The sequence below is a fragment of the Myxocyprinus asiaticus genome, chromosome 9 (assembly GCF_019703515.2).
Source record: "Myxocyprinus asiaticus isolate MX2 ecotype Aquarium Trade chromosome 9, UBuf_Myxa_2, whole genome shotgun sequence".
Classification (NCBI taxonomy): Eukaryota; Metazoa; Chordata; class Actinopteri; order Cypriniformes; family Catostomidae; genus Myxocyprinus; species Myxocyprinus asiaticus.
In genome coordinates, this window is record NC_059352.1 from 37658657 (window position 1) to 37680873 (window position 22217).

A 22217-nucleotide genomic window follows, 5' to 3' on the forward strand; every position below is an offset into this window, starting at 1 on the left:
AAATGACACACTATGACTATTTTCATGGCTAAACCCAGATTAGAATATAACAAAAGGTTAAACAACTAAAAACTTAAATTAGATGTTTAAAATCTATTTTTAATGAAAACTGATTCTGGACTGTTTTTGTTCAAAAACCTAGGAATGTACAAGGAAATTATATATTCTACCAGATCAAGATCAAATCTCCATTATACTTTTGTTTACCCACTGGTTGACCCTTCCTAGTTCACATTTCTCCAAAAATGTTAAGAGAGAGCTTTTCTATTTTAGCACTGATAACATAAACAAAAAGAGAAGAAAGAGACAAAGTGAGAGGGAAGCAGACTTCACTTCCCAGGGGACGTCAACTCTCGAGTGAAACCTCAAACATTTTATCCCTCAGCTTCTGTGATGATGTTATATTAAAGCAGCGATGTTCTCTATTAGCATACTGTGGCATGAGAAAATTTTCAGACAACAAAAAAATAGTGGGAATCCACTAAAGACAGAAGCTCTCAGGCTTTAAGGTCAAAGTTTTCCATGGAAACAGTTTCTCAAGACAGCAGGACACTTTCTAACAGCTGTACTTTTGAGTCACACAAAGCCAGTGTAAAAGGCATCTGCGGTTCACCAGATTGTAATTGTGTGAAACCAAATCAACAGTATTAAATAGACACTTAAGGCATGGAAAAAAAAATTGGAATACAGTTTTTTCAGCAACAACAAGTGCCACGTGTCTTCTAACACTCCCACTAACAAACATTAGTCTGTCAATCAGTTTAGGGTTGGTTGGGAGATTGAGACATTGTGTTGCTGTTTACATGCAAAACGTGAGCATGCCTTTAACTCACAGGTCCTCCTGTCATTTCATTGGCTACCATCCATTCAAACTGAAAGTTAAAGGACATGTCTTGTTCACGAAATCCGTCAGTGTTTTCCAATCAGCTGATTTACTCTTAATTCCTCTTGGTATCTGTTTTTGAAAAACCTTGTAATCACATGAGGCACAATGGTTTTGATTCCAAAGATTGATGGACTTAATGAACATGACTGGCTATGAATCTAAAGGCGAACCTTGAGGGAGTGTGTCATGTACCTAAGGTTAAAGGGTGCATGTAGAGAAAGGCAAGCAGTCAATCACGCATGTCCCAGCAGGAGTGGAGACAAACACAGGACAAACTGTTCTTTCAACAGAACAGAAAACGGATGGACAAATTAACCTTCACTTCAGGCTGTTTTCAGAATCAGAAGAATCAGAATCAGAACCAGCTTTATTGCCAAGTATGCTTACACATACAAGGAATTTGTCTTGGTGACAGGAGCTTCCAGTGTACAACAATACAAAAACAATACAAAAACAGCAGCAAGACATAGATAATAATAAAAAATAAAAAAATATTATACACATACGTACAGACACACATACATACATACATACACACATATGTAGTGCAAATCTAATACAAATCGGTTATCTGTTATGTACAGTGCAAAATACAAATCTGTTCTGTAGAGTGCAAATGTTTTGTTTTTTTTTTTGTTTTTTTTTCAGAGGAATGAAATGGCAGAAGAGGTTGGATGTGTTGGATAAATATAAAAAAGACTAAACTGTGTATTGCACAATGGGGCAGTTTAACTGTTCATGAGATGGATAGCCTGAGGGAAAAAACTGTTCCTGTGCCTGACGGTTCTGGTGCTGAGAGCTCTGAAGCGTCGGCCAGAAGGCAACAGTTCAAAAAGGTAATGGGCAGGGTGAGTGGGGTCCAGAGTAATTTTTCTATCCTTTTTCCTCACTCTGGAAGTGTATATTTCTTGAAGGGGGTGCAGGGGGCAACCAATAATCCTCTCAGCAGTCCGAATTGTCCTTTGTAGTCTTCTGATGTCTGATTTTGTAGCTGAACCAAACCAGACAGTTATTGAAGTGCAGAGGACAGACTCAATGACTGCTGAGTAGAACTGTATCAGCAGCGCCTGTGGCAGGTTGAACTTCCTCAGCTGGCGAAGTACAACCTCTGCTGGGCCTGAGTCAATGTGTGCCTCCCACTTCAGGTCCTGTGAGAAGGTAGTGCCCAGGAACCTGAATTACTCCACTGCTGCCACAATGCTGTTTAGAATGGTGAAGGGGGTCAGTGTTGGGGTGTTCCTCCTGAAGTCCACAATCATCTCCACCGTTATGAGCATGTTCAGCTCAAGGTTGTTTTGACTGCACCAGACAGCCAGCTGTTCAACTTCCCTTCTGTATGCAGACTCATCGTCATCTTGGATGAGGCTGATGACAGTGGTGTCATCTGCAAACTTCAAGAGCTTGACAGAGGGGTCCTTGGCGATGAAGTCATTGGTGTAGAGGGAGAAGAGTAGTGGGGAGAGCACACATCCCTGGGGGGCACCAGTGCTGATTGTACAGGTGCTGGGAGTGAGTTTCCCCTGTCTCACAAGCTGCTGCCTGTCCGTCAGAAAGCTGGTAATCCACTGACAAATAGACATGGGAACAGAGAGTTGGTGTAATTTATTCTGGAGAATAGCTGGGATGATGGTGTTGAAAGCCAAACTGAAGTCCACAAAAAGGATCCTTGCATATGTCCCTGGTCTTTCCAGATGTTGCAGGATATGATGCAATCCCATGTTGACTGCATCATCCACAGACCTGTTTGCTCGATAAGCAAATTGAAGGGGATCTAGAAAGGGTCCAGTGATGTTCTTCAGGTGGGCCAACACCAGTCTCTCAATTTTCATGACCACAGACGTCAGGGCGACAGGTCTGTAGTCATTAAGTCCTGTGATTTTTGTTTTTTTTGGGACAGGAATAATGATTGAGCATTTGAAGCAGCATGGGACTGTGTGAAGATGGGGGCCAGCTGGTCAGCACAGGATCGAAGACACGCAACTCCGCGATGCGATCCGCTCTGAACAGCTAAAAGCCCTGCAGATGTAACGCTCTCCGGAATGGCTTCACTCAGCCAGGTTTCTGTGAAGCACAAGGCAGCAAAGTTTGAAAAGTCCTTGTTTGTACGGGTGAGGAGATGTAGTTTGTCCGTTTTGTTAGGAAGAGAGTGGAGATTTGCTAAATAAATGCTCGGCAGCGCTGTTCGAAATCCGTGCCGACGGAGCCTGATCAGCACGCCTGCTCATCTCACTTGCCTGCATCTCATAGCGTGTTTAAACAACACAGCTGCGCCTCCAACTACAATGTCTAGCAAAACGTCCGAATATTCAAAAGCCTGGAAAAGGTTGTCTGGTATATGCTGCCGAATGTTCAGCAGTTCGTCCCTGGTAAAACTGACTGGAAAAATATTACTAAACACAGGACAAACAAACAAAAACAACTGAAGAGCTACACACCGAGGTGGCCATCCGCGGTGCCATCTTGATGATAAAAAGTACCTTCGCAGTGAAGGATTTCGCAGTACTTCTAGAGCTTTTAACTGTAATGTTAATGTATTCATGACAATGTGCACTGTATTTCAGAAGGAATGTGCATAAAACAATATTCAAACATACTAAAATAAGTCCTTTTTATATGGTGTTTAGCTTGTATGCAGAGCACTTGAATGAAAGCGAATGTGTTCCAAACAATCTGGGTGAAGAAAAAAACAAAGCTAATGGTCAAGAAAGGAGCACAGCGAGTCGCGATTTCGAATCCAGGGCGTGCTGATTGACTCCAGTCAGGCTTCCTAAGCAACCAATTGGCCCGGTTGCTAGGGTGGGTAGGGTCTCGTTGGTTTAACCTCCTCATGGTCGCTATAATGTGGTTCGCTGTTGGTGGGGCGCGTGGTGAGTTGTGTGTGGATGCTGCAGAGAATAGCGTGAAGCCTCCACACGAGCTAGGTCTCCGCGGTAATGCGCTCAACAAGCCACGTGATAAGATGCATGGATCAGACACGGAGGCAACTGAGAATCGTCCTCCGCCACCCAGATTGAGGTGAGTCACTATGCCACCACAAGGACCTAGAGTGCATTGGGAATTGGGCATGCCAAATTAAAAAACAAACAAAAAAAAAAAAAAAACATCTAAAACAAAGTTCAGCAGAGCCACTGTGCAGCTCTGCCATTTATGACAATATCCAGTTTCCTTTGCAAAATAGGGCACATCAGTTCTCAGACAGCTACATTTTGCACAACACAAAAGTCAAGACAGTTATTTTGCAGAATGTCCTTCACCTCTTTTCCATAAAATGACAGTGAACATCAAAATATGGCACACAAAGACATGCCACGCCAGGTTTGACATCACTTACATCAAACATCACTGGTTCTTGCATGTCTCATGACCTATTTTAATTGACGACAAACCAGGGCTCAACAGAATAAATGGCCTGAAAGCCTGGGCCAGTGTGGGATAATCAGGGGCCAGTTGATGGAATGGTCATTTTCCTGATCAAGCCAGTACTGCGTTTTCACTGTTAGATTTGGTAATCATGTACATGCACTTTTACGTCTTGCCAAACTTAAATATTTGGAATTTTGTGATGTTTTCAACATTGTTGTGAAATTCTGATTTAAATAAAACTAGGGGTGCACCGATATGAAAATTTTTGTCCGATACTGATATTAACAAAATCTCAGGATGATACAGATATGAACATCTTGCCACTTACCTTATTTTGTCATCAGATCACTGTTGTACTATAGAATTATGCTTTAAAAATGTAAAAAGAGATACAAAAGCTTTTTAACTGTTCTAACAATAAATAATTTCCAATGAACATTAATTGGATTGGTTGAACACATGACAGGCCAAAATTTTTAAGAGAGCCATAATGAAAGATAAACAGAACATAAAAAGATACAAAATAAAAAAATAACTAAATATGATAGCATGATGATTGATATGAAAAAAAGGTTATTTTTTACTTCTAAAACATTTTTGAACTTCTCTTTTTGCTGTTTGTTTGTTTAATAACTTTTAACGCCATGTCAGCAACAAGGCTATTCACATGGCAAGCACAGGGTAAACAATAAATATATACAATTTACAAAGCTATATAAGAGATTTGAGATTAATACAAGATAAAAATTCTAAAATACATTCAGGCGATACCTTTCTAAATATTTCCATTATGTACGTCTCTGAATAAAATCGTTGTCTGATGTTCCCGGGCTTCTGTTTAGAGACTTTGAGCAGGGGTGGTCCTGAAAGCTCCGAACGCCAGATGCATTCCCTGATGATACATCGTATCTAGTATCCGTGTATACGATTTCCTTGCCAGGCCATACACGATGCTCCTGTAATCCAGTCGGGATCTAACTAGTACTCTATAAAGGTGTAAGAGAACAGTGGAATCCGCACACCATTTTGATTTTGCCAGAACTTTTAAAATATCCACTGTTTTAAAACATCTTTTCCTCAAGGCTTTCATGTGTGGGATAAAAATAAGTTTATTGTCACACACAAGACCTAGGAATTTAAGTTCTTTAACTACCTTGATGGGTTCTTCCTCCATATGCAGCTCTGGGTCAAGATGTTGATCATGATCAAGATCTTGTACGTGTGGGATTGATAGGGTAGTTCCTATTAGGACATGAAAATGTCTATTAGTCAGGAAGTTGGAGATAAAAATGGGTAGGTTGCCTCTGAGCCCAATTTCATGTAGATCTTTGAGAATACCATATCTCCAGGTGGTATCATAAGCCTTCTTCAGATCGAAGAAAACAGCTACTGTGTGTTCTTTCTTAATAAAGCTGTCCCGAACAAATTATACCAATCTGATAAGATGATCTAAGGTGCTTTTGCCCCATCTAAAGCCACAATGATAATCACTGATCTTATGCCCCGACTCCAGTGTCCACACCAGACGGTCGTTGACCATTCTCTCCATGGTTTTGCAGAGACAGCTGGTCAAAGCTATTGGGCGGTAGTTGTTTGCATCAGAGTGGTCCTTGCCCGGTTTGGGGATGGGAATAATTATTGCTTCTTGCCAAGATGGTGGAATATTTCCTGTTCTCAAAACGATATTAAAAATTTCCAAAAGAAGTAATAACACTGTGTGGGGCAAATTCTTCAGAAACTCGTAATGGATTCTGTCTGGTCCAACTGCAGTATTATGAGAGCGTTTGAGAGCACCTGAGAGTTCCTCCATGGTAAAGGGTTGATCATATGGTTCTGTATTATTAGAGTGGAAATTCAGGGTATTCTGCTCCAGCTGTATTCATATTTTATTGAATTCAGGTCAACAGTTTTCTAATGAGGATTTCTTTTCGAATGACTTTGCTAATATATTGGCTATTTCTTAATTTGTAGTTAAGAGGGTACCCTGATGTTTAATGTATCATATATTCTCCTTTGTTTTTCATCTTTTGGATTAGGTCCCAGATTTTATTGGGTGGTGTGTTTGCTGAAAGACTAGATACAAATTTTCTCCAGCTTCTACTGGTCTTTTTGTATCATTAATAATTCTACGTGCTTGTGCTAGACATATTTTTAGTCTTACTAAATTATGTTATGTTGGGTGTTTGTTGAAGGACCTCTCTGCTTTCTTCTAAACTTTAATGGCCTTTTTTTTTTTTTTACAATTATCACCAAACCATGGGTTAGTCCTGCGGCTTGGATTTGATGATGTTTTAGGGATGTTTCATTTGCTATTTCGATAAGAATATCAGTGAAACTTCTAACTATGTCTTGGCAGTCTAGAAGCACTATATTAAATTTGTCTAACACTGGGTCTGAAAAAGGTATCAATTGACATTTTTAAGTTGCCATCTTGGGGTTTTATGTTGGATATCTGATCTTGTAGAGGTAATGATTAGGTGGAAGTGGTCACTTCCACATAGGTCATCCCAAGTCTGCCATGAGAAATCAAGAGCTCAGGTTCACAAATTGTTAAGTCAATTACGGAATATGTTCCATGTACTTGGTGCAATTAAATGTTTGAGCCATCATTGAGGAGAGACAGTTCATTGTTAATAATGAAATCAAGTTTTTTACCCTTTGCATTAGTGCAGTTTCCTCCCCATAATGGGCTGTGACCATTAAAATCTCCCATAAGAATGTAGGGGGTTGATAGTTAGTCAACAAGCTTGTTGAGATCTTGGAGTGTCACAGTAACATCTGGAGGTATATAAATAGAGCAAAGAGTAATGGCTTATGAAGCGTTAACTGTAGTGCTATTGCCTGTAGATTAGTATCTAATGTGATCTGACTGTGAATTATACCATGTTGAACTAAGATGGTTACACCACCAGAAGGACACTGTAAATTTGGTCCATATGCATTGAAACTTACAAACTTTTTCAGAGATATAGGGCTGTTTGGTGTTAAGTGTGTTTCTTGAAGGCGAAAAGCAAGAGGGTTGAGTAACATGACTAGTCATTGGAGTTCTTTAAAATTTGCCTTAACACCTCGACAGTTGCACTGAATGATACAGCTACGTATCTGCTCCTATTTTTAGGAGAGGTTCTCCTACTGCAGGGGTCTATGGTCTCCGCCATGTCTATATTTTTTATAGGGTCAGCTTTCTGTGATCTGTTCTGCTGACTAACCTTCCGTTGCTGTACTCTTGCACTGTGTGTGTCTTCTTTCCTTTTTAAGTCAGAGAGAACTCCGCTATCGAACTTTGGTCTTCACTAGTTTTGATTTGTGTTTGACTTGTTGAGGTTTGGGTGCTTTGCGTCTTCTTTTTTGATGGAGTCGAGTCTTTCTCACTGATTAGTTGTGGTTTGTCTTTTGTTAACCAGGTATATCTGTCTGGCACTCAACTTTGTGCTTGACAGCTAATACTACAGAGGCAAAAGATTTCTCAAATTTCTTTGCATGCTTCTACATAGTTCACTTTTTTTCGGCACTTTACTTTTTGAATTTCTTTTTCTTTGATCCACATAGAACAGACTTTTGATGATGCCGGATGGTCACCTGTGCAATATCTACATTTTGATGGTTTTTAAACAGGTTTCTTCATGTCCTTCTTCTCTACAATTGCAACAAATAGGTTTGTTCTTCCATCAAGCAGAGCTATGACCAAACCTCTGACAGTTGAAGCAAAGATGATGTCTACAGGGACCCTCAAATATCCTAATCGGATTCATTCTGGTGGTTGGGGTTTGTTGAATGTCATGATATACATGCCTGTCTTTATTATTTGGTCTCCTTTTTTATTGTAATCCTCTTTCAGCCTCATTCATATCCTGTAGTTCTCTAGTTCTGATTATTCCTTTACTGTTGTTTAGGTATGGGTGGAAAGAGGCTTTTATGGGAACACCAGCCAAAATACTTACACGCATCAAATTGTCAGCGTGATATTTCTTTGAGCATTCCACCAGAAATTGACCCAACCTCAACTTTTTCATGTCTTTGACCATTCCTGCAATACCAGAGATTCCTTTTTGAATTGCAAAAGGGGATAATTTTGTAAGTGCCATATCAGCTGATAGAGATTCTAAAAGGATAAAACAAGAGCACATCCAGTGTCTAAATCAACATCCAAATTCTGTTCTAATATTAGACTTTGGGGTTTGTTTATTCGCCATATTTGTTTAGTTTTGTTTCATCATCCTTGCTCCCCACCCACCTCGGAGTCCAACCAGGGAATGAACAAAGCTGTGGATCCCTTGCAGATATGCACCAAGGATACAAGGATGGTATACTCTTGCAAGAAGAACTGAAAGTTCACATAGCTCGACTGACCCTAAGCCACCGCCTTCAGGGAAGAGAGACATTATGGCTGATTTAATTGCCAATAACTACCCAGGGCACATCATGACCAGCCGCTTGAATGGATCGGGTCCTTCCAACCGCCTGTCTATATGAAGACAGAGCCAAAGCACTGTGTTGGACCTGGGGAAGTTCCTCAAATGCCAGGACCTCTTTCTCCACAGACACGGGTCACAATTTATGGCCAACAAGTTGCCCCATTCATCGCCTTTTATGAACAGCAAGGGGGTGCTAGGGACCTTTTCTACCCGGGTCCCCACGGGGCCTCTTTTTGCAGTTAAAAACAACAAAACTCACATTTTATATGTACTGAAAAGTACTGTATATTACAGAACATTACAAATGTATACTAGGCATATGTTGGGCAATTCCACGAAAATGTCAACCACATCATGGAAAAATAAACAGTTTAAACCAAAGGAACAAAACCCCCTTTTAAATTTTGTATTCTGGTAATGGATTATGCCTTCCAGACCACTAGATGACAAAGCACTGAATGCAGAAACGCAGCCTTTTAAGGTTTAGTAATCACTCAATGCCATATTGTGATTTCAATCAAAATTCAATCAATCGTGCAGCATTAATAGATATCAAATATGTTTCAGAAGTCAAAGTCTGCTGGTTTCAAAGCATTTTTAATGGTTTCCCTCATCATGTAGCCTATAGGTAAGTGCAGTTTTCACAACTGTCACGTCCGTTTAATGGTGGTTTTTCAGCATTAACATAAGAACGAGAAAGAACACAAATTCAATATTACATTAAGGAGTGCCAACCGTTGTATATATTGTGGCTATTATTATTTCTGGATTGTGCATTTAAATTCACAAGTTTTTACAAAGCGTGTTACTAATTAATTATAAATCAACCATAATTTTGTCATATCGGCTTTTCATGCTTATAACCGATATGCGATGGCTTTAATTTGGTCAATAATTGGCAGATAAATATCGGCAGCCTATAAATCGGTGCATCCCTAAATAAAACAATATACTGTATGTAGATGGCTGACAAGCATGTAGATGAGGATTTACCAAAATTGCTGAAATTACTTACGATAGTCTTGAAAGCAGCAGTTATTACAATGGGTTGAAAATTATAAATGTGATGTTTCGCACCGTATGCCATTATTTTCCAGCAAAAGTTTGTTTAGATGAATTTATAGCTGGCATGAAATAAATTTAACCTTAACTGAAAAATTACATATTTTTTTCAGGCACATATAGGGCCCTATTTTAAGATGCTAGGACTTAAACGCAGCGCAATACGATACGTCATACATGTAAAGTCAGTGGGTATGGCCATGAAGTTTTTCACAGCCATATTCCACAGTTCATGTAGCCTACATATTCAGCTTCATCTGGTGAGAAAAAATAAAGAATATATCAATAATATAATTAAATAATAATAATAAAAATATTATAACAATAATAATTAATATTATTATTGTAATTATTATTATAGTAATAATAATAATAATAATAATAATAATATTTAAATAGGCATATCCGAGGCATACTTTATATACAGAATCTATAGCCTAAATGTAAGAGTTACATTTTTTAATTAGTTTTGATGCACTTCCAGTTTAAACCACGCCCACATCCGGTTGTATCCTGATACAGATAATTTTGTCATAGTAACAGATACAGATAATGGTTTGCTGTACACCCCTAGTTGCAGCCTTATGCTAAAATGCATTAAATTATTATTATTTTTTTTCACATCAATTTACACTCCATACCCTATAATGACAAAGTAAAAAACAGATTTTTGATAACTCTGCAAATGTATTACAAAGAAAAAAACTAAAATATCACACTGACATATGTATTCAGACCCTTAACTCAGTAGTTGAAGCACCTTTGGCAGAGATTACAGCCTCAAGTCTTTTTATGTATGATGCGACATGCTTTGCACACCTGGATTTGGGGATTTTCTGCCATTCTTCTCTGCAGATCATTCACTCTTGCATGGTCCTGGCTGTGTGCTTAGGGTCATTGTCCTGTTGGAATGTGAACCTTCGGCCCAGTCTGAGATCCTGAGCGCTCTGGACCAGGTTTTCATTAAGGATATCTGTATTTTGCTGCATTCAGCTTTCTTTCAGTCCTGGTTGTTCCAAACATCTTCCATTTAAGAATTATGGAGGCCACTGTGCTCTTGGGAACCTTCAATGCAGCCGAAATAGTTTTGTAGCCTTCCCCAGATCTGTGCCTCGACACAATCCTGTCTCTGAGCTTTGCAGGTAGTTCCTTTGACTTAATGGCTTGGTTTGTGCTCTGATATGCATTTTCAGCTGTGAGACCTTATATAGACAGGTGTGTGCCTTTCCAAATCATGTCCAATCAATTGAATTTGCCACAGGTGGACTCCAATCAAAGTGTAGAAACATCAAAAAGATGATCCAGAGAAATGGGATGCAGCTAAATTTCAAGTGTCAGAGCAAAGGGTCTGAATACGTATGTCAATGTGATATTTCAGTGTTTTTCTTTTTAATAAATTTGCACGCACATAAAAAAAAAAAAAAAAAAAAAATCTGGTTTTTGCTTTGTCATTATGGGGTATGGAGTATAGATTTATGTGAAAAAAAAAAGCATTTTAGCATAAGGCTGCAACATAACAAAATGTGAAAAAAATGAAGGAGTCTGAATACTATCTGAATGAACTATATTTATCAAGAAAATAGCAAATTGCACTTTGTGCCATTTCATTAACATAAAATACTACCACAGTTTGCACTCACACACTGACAGATAGCGCAAGCACTCCCATCCACGGCCACTTGCATTTTGCGCTGGCATGAAAATTGTGCATGGAATTAGTGCTCTCACGAAATTGTAAAAAGATGCAGCGCATGGTCATTGCGTGTAGTGCTGCGCCAAGTGCAAGTCACGAAAAGAGACCCCTTAAAAATAATACTAAAAATATCTTTATATATCATTTGTGACCATGAAAATGGGTTAGTAAAAATCCAGAACCAGCAGAAAAAAATCCTTATTGTGGAGCCATGCAAACCCATGACCATTTGTCATTGATGACAAATTTCAGTCTGTTCTTCACATAGGCTAAAGTTATTGTTTGACTTAGGAAGACTTGGAATATACGAGTCATTTGAACTACTTTATAGCATTTTTCAACACTGACATCATCCATCCCTATTCACTTCTGTTGCATTGGAAAGAGCTATGCAAACATTCCTCCTTATGTGTGACAGAACAAAGTTATCATACAGGTTTGCAATGATATGAGGGAAAGAAATGATCAAAGATATTAATTTTTGTGTGATCTGTTTCTTTAAAGGTGGTATGTAGATAATATTTTCATGTTAAAACACTTTCTCCTATCACGGTATAATGTGCCAAGTAAACTATAAATAAGCCGTTCGTAAGCTGAATCCCCTAAATTGTTTAAACACTGAGGCTCTATGTTTGAGCATCCTGAACAAACCTGAAACAGAAACATTTGCTCAACCAATGGCGTGAGTTTGGGGTGGGACTATTTGCGTGACCAAACAATGTGAGACCAGGGAAGTGTTAAGGTCAATATTTTTGCAATTTCTTTTGGTGACACTAGTGGCACAGAAATTACATACCTCACTTTTAATACTTCCATTTACATTAAAAAAAATTCATTTAGCAGATGCTTTTATCCAAACGACTTACAAAATGAGGAAGGATACAACATAAACAATTCATCTTAAGGAGACAGTAGCATGAATTACAAAGTTTCAATTGCACTGGAAAAGTATTAACCAAGACAAAGATTAGAATGCAACAAGATTTTTTTTGTTTTTCATTAATTTGAGTGTATGGTCACTGAGAGCTCACAAACTATTCTCATGAAGAGAAATAAATTATTTTCAGCAAAAAATGAGCTAGAAAAAACCCTAAGGAAAGGGGGGGGGGGGGGATAGAGATGAAGGAAGTGTAACCTTGTCACAATGTATGAGCAGAGGGAAGGTAACCCTGACAACAGCCAATCAGGAGCAGAGACCTGACTGAATGACCTTAGACATGAGACGAGATGAGATGGATGATGAGGCCAGCAGGCAAAAAGCACCAATACACCCCACCAGCACATCTGTGTGTGTGTCTCTCTCTCTGTGTGTGTGTGTGTGTGTCTGTGTGTACTAATCTATGTACCTCATCTTTGTACTTATCTACGAAGCCCATAAACACACCTGAGTCTCACCTCACTGCATGGACAGCTGATGAGAGTATTTATCAAAGCACGCTGGAAGAACAAAGAGCATGACCCAGACCTACAGCTCTGTCTAATGAGGACTGATAGGCCAATAAACCAGGGAAAAGGATGTGCTTTTAAAATACAACAACCTAGGCCACGTAATAAGGCTGCCACTATGGTCATGATATGCCTGTTGACTCTCTTTCAGTGCAAGGCATAAGAGGTGACAGAGTGGGCATGGGGTTCTGAACAATGTGGCTTGAATATGGGACACGATGCCTGAAAACGACGGGCCATTTCGATGTTCAGCTCCTTCTTCTAAACATTTTAAACAGCACATGTTCTCGGTCTGCCAATGATCCAAATGACCCAAAAGCCGACAATGAAACATCAAAACAGCTATTGGTCTTAAATGCACTAGAGACAATGATAGAGCCTGCAGTGTCTCACGTGGTTAAGGCACAGAGGTTCTCACCAGCCATCCTCCTATTTCCTGTCTTTTCTGGACATGGGCTGAGCCCATGCAGAGATTCATGTGTCAGTAATTAAGTGTAGCTTCTAAAACGCTTCATAAGGGAAGGATGTTATAGAGGGGTCCAGGCCAAAGGGGCTAAGAGCTGGGACCCGTTTAGCCTGACAGGGTACAGTGTGTGTGTGTTCTTTCCTAAACAGCTGTCAGCTGGGAAACAAAATAGAGTGGAGGATGCTCCTAATTGCTCTGCCTGTGTCTTTATTTCTGTCTGTGTGTGTATGTGTGTACATGTCTTGGTGGCTCCAAATCCGCCTGCCTCTTAGCATTCTACTGTACCTGCATACACGTAAGAAGTGAGCCTCCAACACCAATCAAATCAACAGTATCACCATTTCAATTCAGTTTACCCATGAAATATGTTTCCTTACACCACCATGTGCTTGATAGGAAGATTAAACAGGATGTTAAGGAAAATATGGCACTGCAATTAGCATGCCTCATTTCCTGCCATCTGCATATCAACTGCATTTAGCTTGTTTGTCCCATGTGGTTAAACCATAAGCATCACACAATTACATTCTCCACCACAATAACATTGATAACCATACATCTACAAAAACAAAACAAAAATATAGCTGCGAGTAGAAATTAACGGGGTTCAATCGGTTTAAGGGCTTTAAGCACATGCGTAAAAAGGTATTATGTTTTATTTAGCAAGCATGTAACCACCTAGATCATAGATGGAATAGACCATTTAAAGCCAATACAGGCAATTTACTAAGGAAATACATGGTTTTTAAAGCTTTTTAAAGCTCATAGCGCCACCTATGGTCCAATCTCCATAAAAGTCTGCATGCTTGTTTAGAATCATATGTCGCATGTTCTCAGCTAATTTCGTTAAGTTCTGAGTTTTTGTTTAGGAATTGTGGGCTTATTTGTACACTTGACCATGCCCATTTTCTAAATGACACAGTTATAGCTACCAAAGGGTAAAGGGTGTCCGATTTCTTTCAAATTTCGCACAGACCTCTACGGCCAGGAGTTGAACAGGCCCACTGAGTTTTGTACCGATTGGCCTCCGTTAACCTTGTCTAATAAGTGCTCAAAATTCATTGGCCGATGGCAGCCATGGTTTTTGAGATACGCCAGTGTCCTCAAAGACAGTCATGGCACCATGCACAAAGGCACTGCATGCAGATTTTCAACTCAATCAGACTAATGGCTGCGTAGTTAGAGCAGTTTGCATGTTTTTTTCCTGCTATAGTGCCAACAAGTGGCCAAACTTTGCGTTGGTTTTTAGTGTAACCTCAGATTGAGCTCATACACGTGTACCGAGTTTGGTGAAAATATCTCATTTTGTTCGGGCGTTATAGCCATTTTAATAAAAATTGATAATCAAACTCCAGAGTATATTTCTGCACTGATTTGCTTCCGATCGGGCGAAAAACCTAGGACTAGTTCGCAAAAGTAGGTTTTTAACATTATCTGGAATATTTACCGAACGGTTTGACAGACACCAATGCTTCTTGAGGCAAAGTTGTTTAGAATGAGAAGAGCTATCAGGTGATATATATTACTTGTGTTTTTTCACAACACTGCATTATATACAACCATTAACACCTACAAAAATCGTGATAGCACCACCTAGTGGCCGATTTTTTTTACAACTTTGCACAACCCTCTCAGACCAAGAGTCAAATAGGTCCACCAAGTTTCGTTCTGATCGGTCATTGTTAACCTTGTGTAATAGCTGCTGAAATTTTATTGGCCAATGGCGGCCATGTTTTTCAACATACATGAATATCCATATAGACAATGATGGCAGCTGAGACAATGTATGCAAATTTTGAAGTCAATAGGATTAACGGTTTCATAGTAACAGCCAATTTCACCATGTGGCAAAACCAAGCCAACTTTTCTGGGCGACCAAAGATTGACCTCTTAGATAAGCATGCCAAGTTTGGTGAAGATATCTCATTTCCTTCAAAAGTTATAGCCATTTACATAAACTTGGCCACTCCTACTTCCGATGTTTTCGCATACCATAGCTAGCTCGAGTCGAAAGTTCAAACTTTTTTGATAACTTTTGATATTGAGACTCCATAGAATCGTGTGGCACTGGTTTGGTCCAGATCGGACAAAAAACCTAGGACTAGTTCGCAAAAGTAGGTTTTATGAAAAATCTAGAGTCTACGACAAACAGTCTAGAAGTTGTAGGGCTTTACTGGTTGTTTAGATCAGTGTTACTATCAGAAATAATTGATAATTATTTCTTTAGTTATTAATTAATATTTAAATTAATTAATTGAATCTAACGCATTAAAACCTCATATGGGGCTCCAGTAAATGTAGTGTGCTACGTTTAGGAGCAAGTTTGGTTATTAGCAATAATTAATAATTATCAATGATAATTATTAATTATTAAAATCAATAGAACATTGATGAGAATCAATGTTAGCTTTTTTTTAATCCTTTAAATCAACAATTGTCAAAGATAATCGTTAATTGTTAACATCGATGAAACATTAATTAAAATTAACACTAGCTTATTGATCATTCAAATTCAACAATCATCAAACATAATTATCAATTATCAAAAATCAATAGAATATTAATAAGGATTAGCATTGACGGGGCACCACCCTGGAATCAGGGACTAATAACCAGATAGTAAAACAGTCTCAATATTAGATTGTTTTCTTAGGAAAATCGACATCCGAAGAATATCGATTTTTGGGGAAAAAAAACAATGAATGAAAGTTTGAATCCGAGCACTGACATCCCATCAGCATAGCACAGGTGTATGCAAAACAAACCAAAACACTTCTCTTTGTAATATAAACAAAGTTTATTTATGCAGTAATATCAATTAATAATTAATACAATGCAGTCAATAAACTTCCGACTTACAACTACAAATTAAACAGTGATATGATTAGATATGGAAATCAAAATAATCCTATAACACACAAGGTGTGTGTGTGACAGTGTGTGTGTGTGTGTGTGTGTGTGTGTGTGTGTAAGGAGGGACGTGCACAAAATGGTGGACGTGACTCTCGTGGAGAGTATGTCACCCGAGACTTCCGGCCAGGGAATACGACCGCGAATGTGGGCGGAGAGAAACCAGTCAATGGAGTCTACCAGTTACTGCGTGTATTCGCTTGTATGATAGCTTAGGGACAAAGCTGGGCTTTAGCATTAAGCTATCTAAGAGCCAAAAATGTGTGCCAGAATGTTTGTGAGGGGTCACGTGCGTGTATGTGTGTGTGTGGTTAGTACGAGAGAGAGAGAAGTGATGGCCCTAAAGCCGATTTCACGATGGTGGGAGAGAAAGCAGCTGTTAGTTCATCGCTCAGAGACGCGGTGGACGGCTCATAAACAGTCCCGTGTTATTTGACTCTTTAATGGATGAACTCAGTTTACCTGTCTCACCCGCGATGGCGAAATTGCACAACAGTCCAATTTGGTTGGACCACAATACAGCAAAACAAATTTGTGATAATTAATACCCTGATTATTAATAATGAGCGGACATGGCAGTCCGTAAACTGTACAAGCAAAAACCTTGAAACACAAGAATAACACACTATAATATTCTATCTCTGCCCAGACGTAAACCTCTTACTTGAATCGCATGAGGACACAGGTAGAATGTGTTTTCCTCCGTCCTTTAACTCTGACCCGGTTCCTTGAGGCTTGGGTGATGACGGGAGGCCGTTTCCTCGCTCTGTCGGTGGGCGGTACGGCTGTTGATTCTCGGTGGGCTGGCGGAGAACTCAGAAATGTCAACTTGATTGAAGATGGAAGAGAAATCTTTAATCTCTTCACTTCTGTAGGCAAACGGATGAAGATGCGAATTGCTCGGCGGTCTCCTTCGGATCCGTTAGAGTGTTCGGTTGAACACAGAGTAATCTCAACTCGTCCAGCGAGATGGAGATTGTATGGCCACAGTTTCAAGTCGGACGTTACTTCCTTGTGCCACGAGGTTGCACCTGAGAGCAGCGATGAGCTGCGTCCACACACTGCAAACAAAGTTGCTGGAAGCAAATCCTGGAAGCATTTCAGAGGTATTTCAACTCCTGATGATGTCATGTTTGAGGGACGTTCTGTTGTGTGCCTCATCCAATAAGAGTTGAGAGTTTGATCCTTTAGTGAGCAAGGCTTCATGGGATTTGTAGTCTTTTTTGGACTCCCTTTGTTTGATTTTGGCGCGATTTTTATCAGTATAATTTACGACTTGGAATGTGGGGGCTTGAGTTAGGTTTTTACGACTGTGTTAGGCCTGCCTTTGTCTTCTATCTGAATACATGAGGCCCAACAAAGTTATGAGCAGTTTCATGTTTTTGATCGCTGTAGCGCCCCCTGTTGACCGATTTGGCCAAGTCCATGTTTCTGAGTAGCGAGCAACACTACTACCACCTGACCAAGTTTCAAGTCTCTAGGCCTTACGGTTTGCTCTGCCCAATCAGTTTTATGGCGGAATAATAATAATAATAACAATAATAATAAATATAGCTGCGAGCAGCAATTAACGGGGCTCAAGTGGTTTTAGGCCTTTAAGCACATGCGTAAAAAGGTATTATGTTTTATTTAGCAAGCATGTAACCACCTAGATCATAGATGGAATAGACCATTTACAGCCAATACAGGCAATTTACTAAGGAAATACATGGTTTTTAAAGCTCATAGCGCCACCTATGGTCCAATCTCCATAAAAGTCTGCATGCTTGTTTAGAATAATATGTTGCATGTGCTCACCTAATTTCATCAAGTTCTGAGTTTTTGTTTAATTATGGACTTATTTGTACACTTGACCACGCCCATTTTCTAAATGACACTGTTATAGCTACCCAAAGAGTAAAGTTCAATTTTTTTTTTTTTTTTTTATAATTATTGACCTAGAGAGTCCAGAGAATTGTACTGCATTGGTTTTATTGAGGTTGAGGGAAAAACCTAGGACTAGTTCACAAAAGTACATTTTTTACATAATCATGAATATTTAATGAAGGATTTGATTGACAGCAGTGGTTCTTGAGGAAAAGTTTTTCAGTATGAGGAGATCTAACAAATGATATGAATTATAGCTGCATCCCAATTCAGAGGCTGCATCCTTCAAAGGTCGCATTCGAAGGCCAATTTCGTCACTGCTGCGCGACAAAGGCTGTCCCAATTTGAAGGCTCCTTCAAATGTGGCCTCCAAATGCATTCTTCGTTTCCCGTGAAATGAAGGATACAACAGATGGATCCTTCGCGGCCTTGCCTACCCCAGAATTCATTGTACGCCAGTGACAACAGGATTTTTTTGGAGAGAAATTGCCGAATTACTCTTTTAAACATAAGTATCAGGTTTCAACTTACTCAAATATCTAATAATACAAATGTAAAAAAAACTTTAAAAAAACTTTAGTGGTTCAAATGTTGACATATCTTACTAAGATGCGATTATATATAGTTTATACTCTTTATTATATACAGAAATGGACCATGGTGAAAATATTTAGACAGTTTGTGAACCCTGTTTTGTTTTCAAACAGTTTAATATAACTTTCAAAAAAGTCCAGTACAAACTTTACAGTCACTCAGCAGCTGTCACAATTGTTAGGCGACAAGAACAGTCCTCCGTAGGCTAGACTGTCCTAATTAACAATGCTCAGTCCGACCTTCGCGGCCTTCAAAGGTGTGGCCTTTGAAGTCCGAGTCCTTCGAAGGATGCAGCCTCTGAATTGGGACACAGTCATTGTGTGTATGTGTGAAACACCACGTGATTACAGAGGCGTAAAACTCGTTAGTGCCATCTATTGGCCGATTTCTTTCAAATTTCTCACAGACCTCTAGGGCCAGGAGTCAAACAGGCCCACCGAGTTTTGTGCCGATCGGCCTCTATTAACCTTTTCTAATAGGTGCTCAAAATTCATTGGCCGATGGCGGCCATGTGTTTTGAGATATGCCAATGTCTTCATAGATAGTCATGACACCTTTGACAAAGACACTGCAGGCCGATTTTCAACTCAATCAGACTAACGGTTGAGTAGTTAGAGCTGTTTTCAAGTTTTTTTTAGCGCCACCAAGTAGCCAAACTCTGTGTTTTTTTTTTTTACTGTGACCTCAGATTGAGCTCATACACATGTGTACCGAGTTTGGTGAAAATATTTCATTTTGCTAGGGTGTTATAGCCATTTTAGTAAAAATGTCCTGCCCTTTTCAAATGTTTTGGCATCCCTTAGTGACCGTGAGTCGAAATGTCAACTTTTTTTTAATAATTATTGATAACTCCAGAGTATATTTCTGCACTCGTTTGCTTCCGATCGGGCGAAAAATCTAGGACTAGTTCGCAAAAGTAGGTTTTTAACATTATCTGAAATATTTACAGAGTGGTTTGACAGACACCAATGCTTCTTGAGGCAAAGTTGTTTAGAATGAGAAGAGCTATCAGGTGATATATATATTACTTGTGTTTTTTTCACAACATTGCATTATATACAACCATTAACACCTACAAAAATCGTGATGGCACCACCTAGTGGCAGATTTTTTAAAAACTTTGCACAACCTTCTCAGACCAAGCGTCAAATAGGTCCACCAAGTTTCATTCCAATCGGTCACTGTTAACCTTGTGTAATAGCTGCTGAAATTTTATTGGCCGATGGCGGCCATGTTTTCCAACATACATGACTGTCCATATAGACAATGATGGCAGCTGAGACAAAGACAATGTATCCAAATTTTGAAGTCAATAGGATTAACGGTTTCATAGTTACAGCCAATTTCATGTTTTTTGGTATTATAGCGCCACCATGACGCAAAACCGCGCCAACTTTTCTGGACGGCCAAAGATTGACCTCTTAGATAAGCATGCCAAGTTTGGTGAAGATATCTCATTTCCTTCAAGATTTATAGCCATTTATGTAAAATTGTCCACTCCTACTTCCGATGTTTTCGCATACCGTAGCAAACTATTTTTGATAACTTTTGATATTGAGACTCCATAGAATCATTTGGCACTGGTTTGGTCCCGATTGGACGAGAAACCTAGGACTTGTTCGCAAAAGTAGGTTTTATGAAAAATCCAAGATGCCAGATGTTTATAGGCAGAAATTAAATCAGAGATATACGTTTTGTTTGGTTTGAGCCAAGGATTCCAAAGGTATAAAGCACTTGAGTCTACAACAAACAGTCTAGGAGTTATGAGCAGTTTCACGTTTTTGATCGCTGTTGACCGATTTGGCCGAGTCCGTGTTTCTGAGTAGCGAGCAATACTACTCCCATCTGACCAAGTTTCAAGTCTCTAGGACTTACGGTTTGCTCTGCCCGATCAGTTTTATGGTGGAATAATAATAATAATGATAATAATAAAAATCTTAACAATTACAATAGGGTTTCAGCGCTAAGCGCTTGAACCCCTAATAAAAATCTTAACAATTACAATAGGGTTTCAGTGCTACGTGCTTGAACCCCTAAAAAAAAAATTACAATTGAGGTTTGAGGGGGCCGAATAACGGTCCTCAGCAAATTAACTGTCACCGCTCTGATATCGACACATGATTTTGCAAATAACAGCATAAAAGGCCAACATTGTTAATTCATATCTGTACAATCAACACTAAGAATTCAAGGACACATTAGTCCTCACTTTACTGTCTGGATAGTTAAAGCTGACTCCTCTGAACTCACAAATATATTATGTCTCAAGCCATGGCTGATCGATCTGTTCACCTCTCGGTCCTGTGTGATTAGCGGGTTGGGAAACTAATTTGTTTTTACAACAAAAGCTTTTAAATTACAGCTTCCTGCTTACAACACCCTTTATGTTGAAGAGTTTTCTTTTTTGAATCTCTGAAAGTTTTGAAAGCACATTTCTCACATTGAAAAGGTTAATTCTGAATACACCAATATTACAAAATCAAATGTTTTTGCACGCATACTGCATCCTTGACAAGGGATAAACATACAGGTATTTCATTTAAAAGTCAATACTAAAACATTTTTTTTTAAAAGTAACAATACCAGTTTTTCTTCCAGATCAGCAGTACTGAGTAACGACTTTGACCAAATAATGTCTGTTTAACATTAATTAATTAAGGTAAACACAGTTGGTTTGTCTTAAATGACTATGAATGGGACAGAATTCCCCCTTATTTGTTTTTTTTATTGTCAAAATTCCAGATTTGTGCACTAGGTCTTGCGGTGTAAATGCAGCCTAATACACCTTCAACTGTCTTTTATGTTGCTAATACTAATTGAAAAAAAAAATTAAAACCACTTAATATTTTTTTGTTTTGTATTAAGATCACTGACAAATAAGGTGGTCCGAGGTGATACAAATTAAAAATGTTTTTTTAATTTTATTTATTTATTTACATTGTGTCAAGTTCATAGACATTTTGTATTTGTGTCCATATTGGTTTCATAAACTTTCAGAAAACATTTATAGCATTTTCTACAAAATAACTGATTTAATGACTGTTCAAAAATGTCTAGTGTTGCAACCATCAAGTAAAAGGTATTAAAATACTTTACATGAAATGAGTGTACACAACTTAATCATTAATTTCAAAACAGTTTTCAAACATATTTTTCCAAGGCAAAAATATTTATTCACAAATATCATGAATTTTTGAGTCATGAATGTTCATGTTTTTTTTTTTGTTTTTTTAGGGTTTTCTTACTTATGCCAAAATATCTTTTTTTTAAAAAACTTTTTTTTTTACGATTTTCAGCACTTAATGAGACAGACTTGTTTATTTTTGTATTTTCCTGTCTCTGGACGGTTACGCCACTTAGACATTTTTTACTTTAAGCTCCAGTATTAATATCAAGATAATAATAATAATAACTATTTATCTAGCGTCTTTTAGCAATATAGCACAAAGTGCTTCACAAAATATAAAATCAAAACACAATCCGTAAAACATGTTACGTTTATACAAATGAGTTTTT

At 38.6% G+C, this 22217-nt stretch overlaps 1 protein-coding gene across 3 annotated transcripts in view; it reads right to left on the reverse strand.

The window, feature by feature from the left end:
* The window catches only part of LOC127446624 (cytoplasmic protein NCK2-like), a 91050-nt gene that overhangs the window by 7943 nt on the left and 60890 nt on the right, over nt 1-22217 (reverse strand). The gene's annotated exons all lie outside the window — the stretch shown is intronic.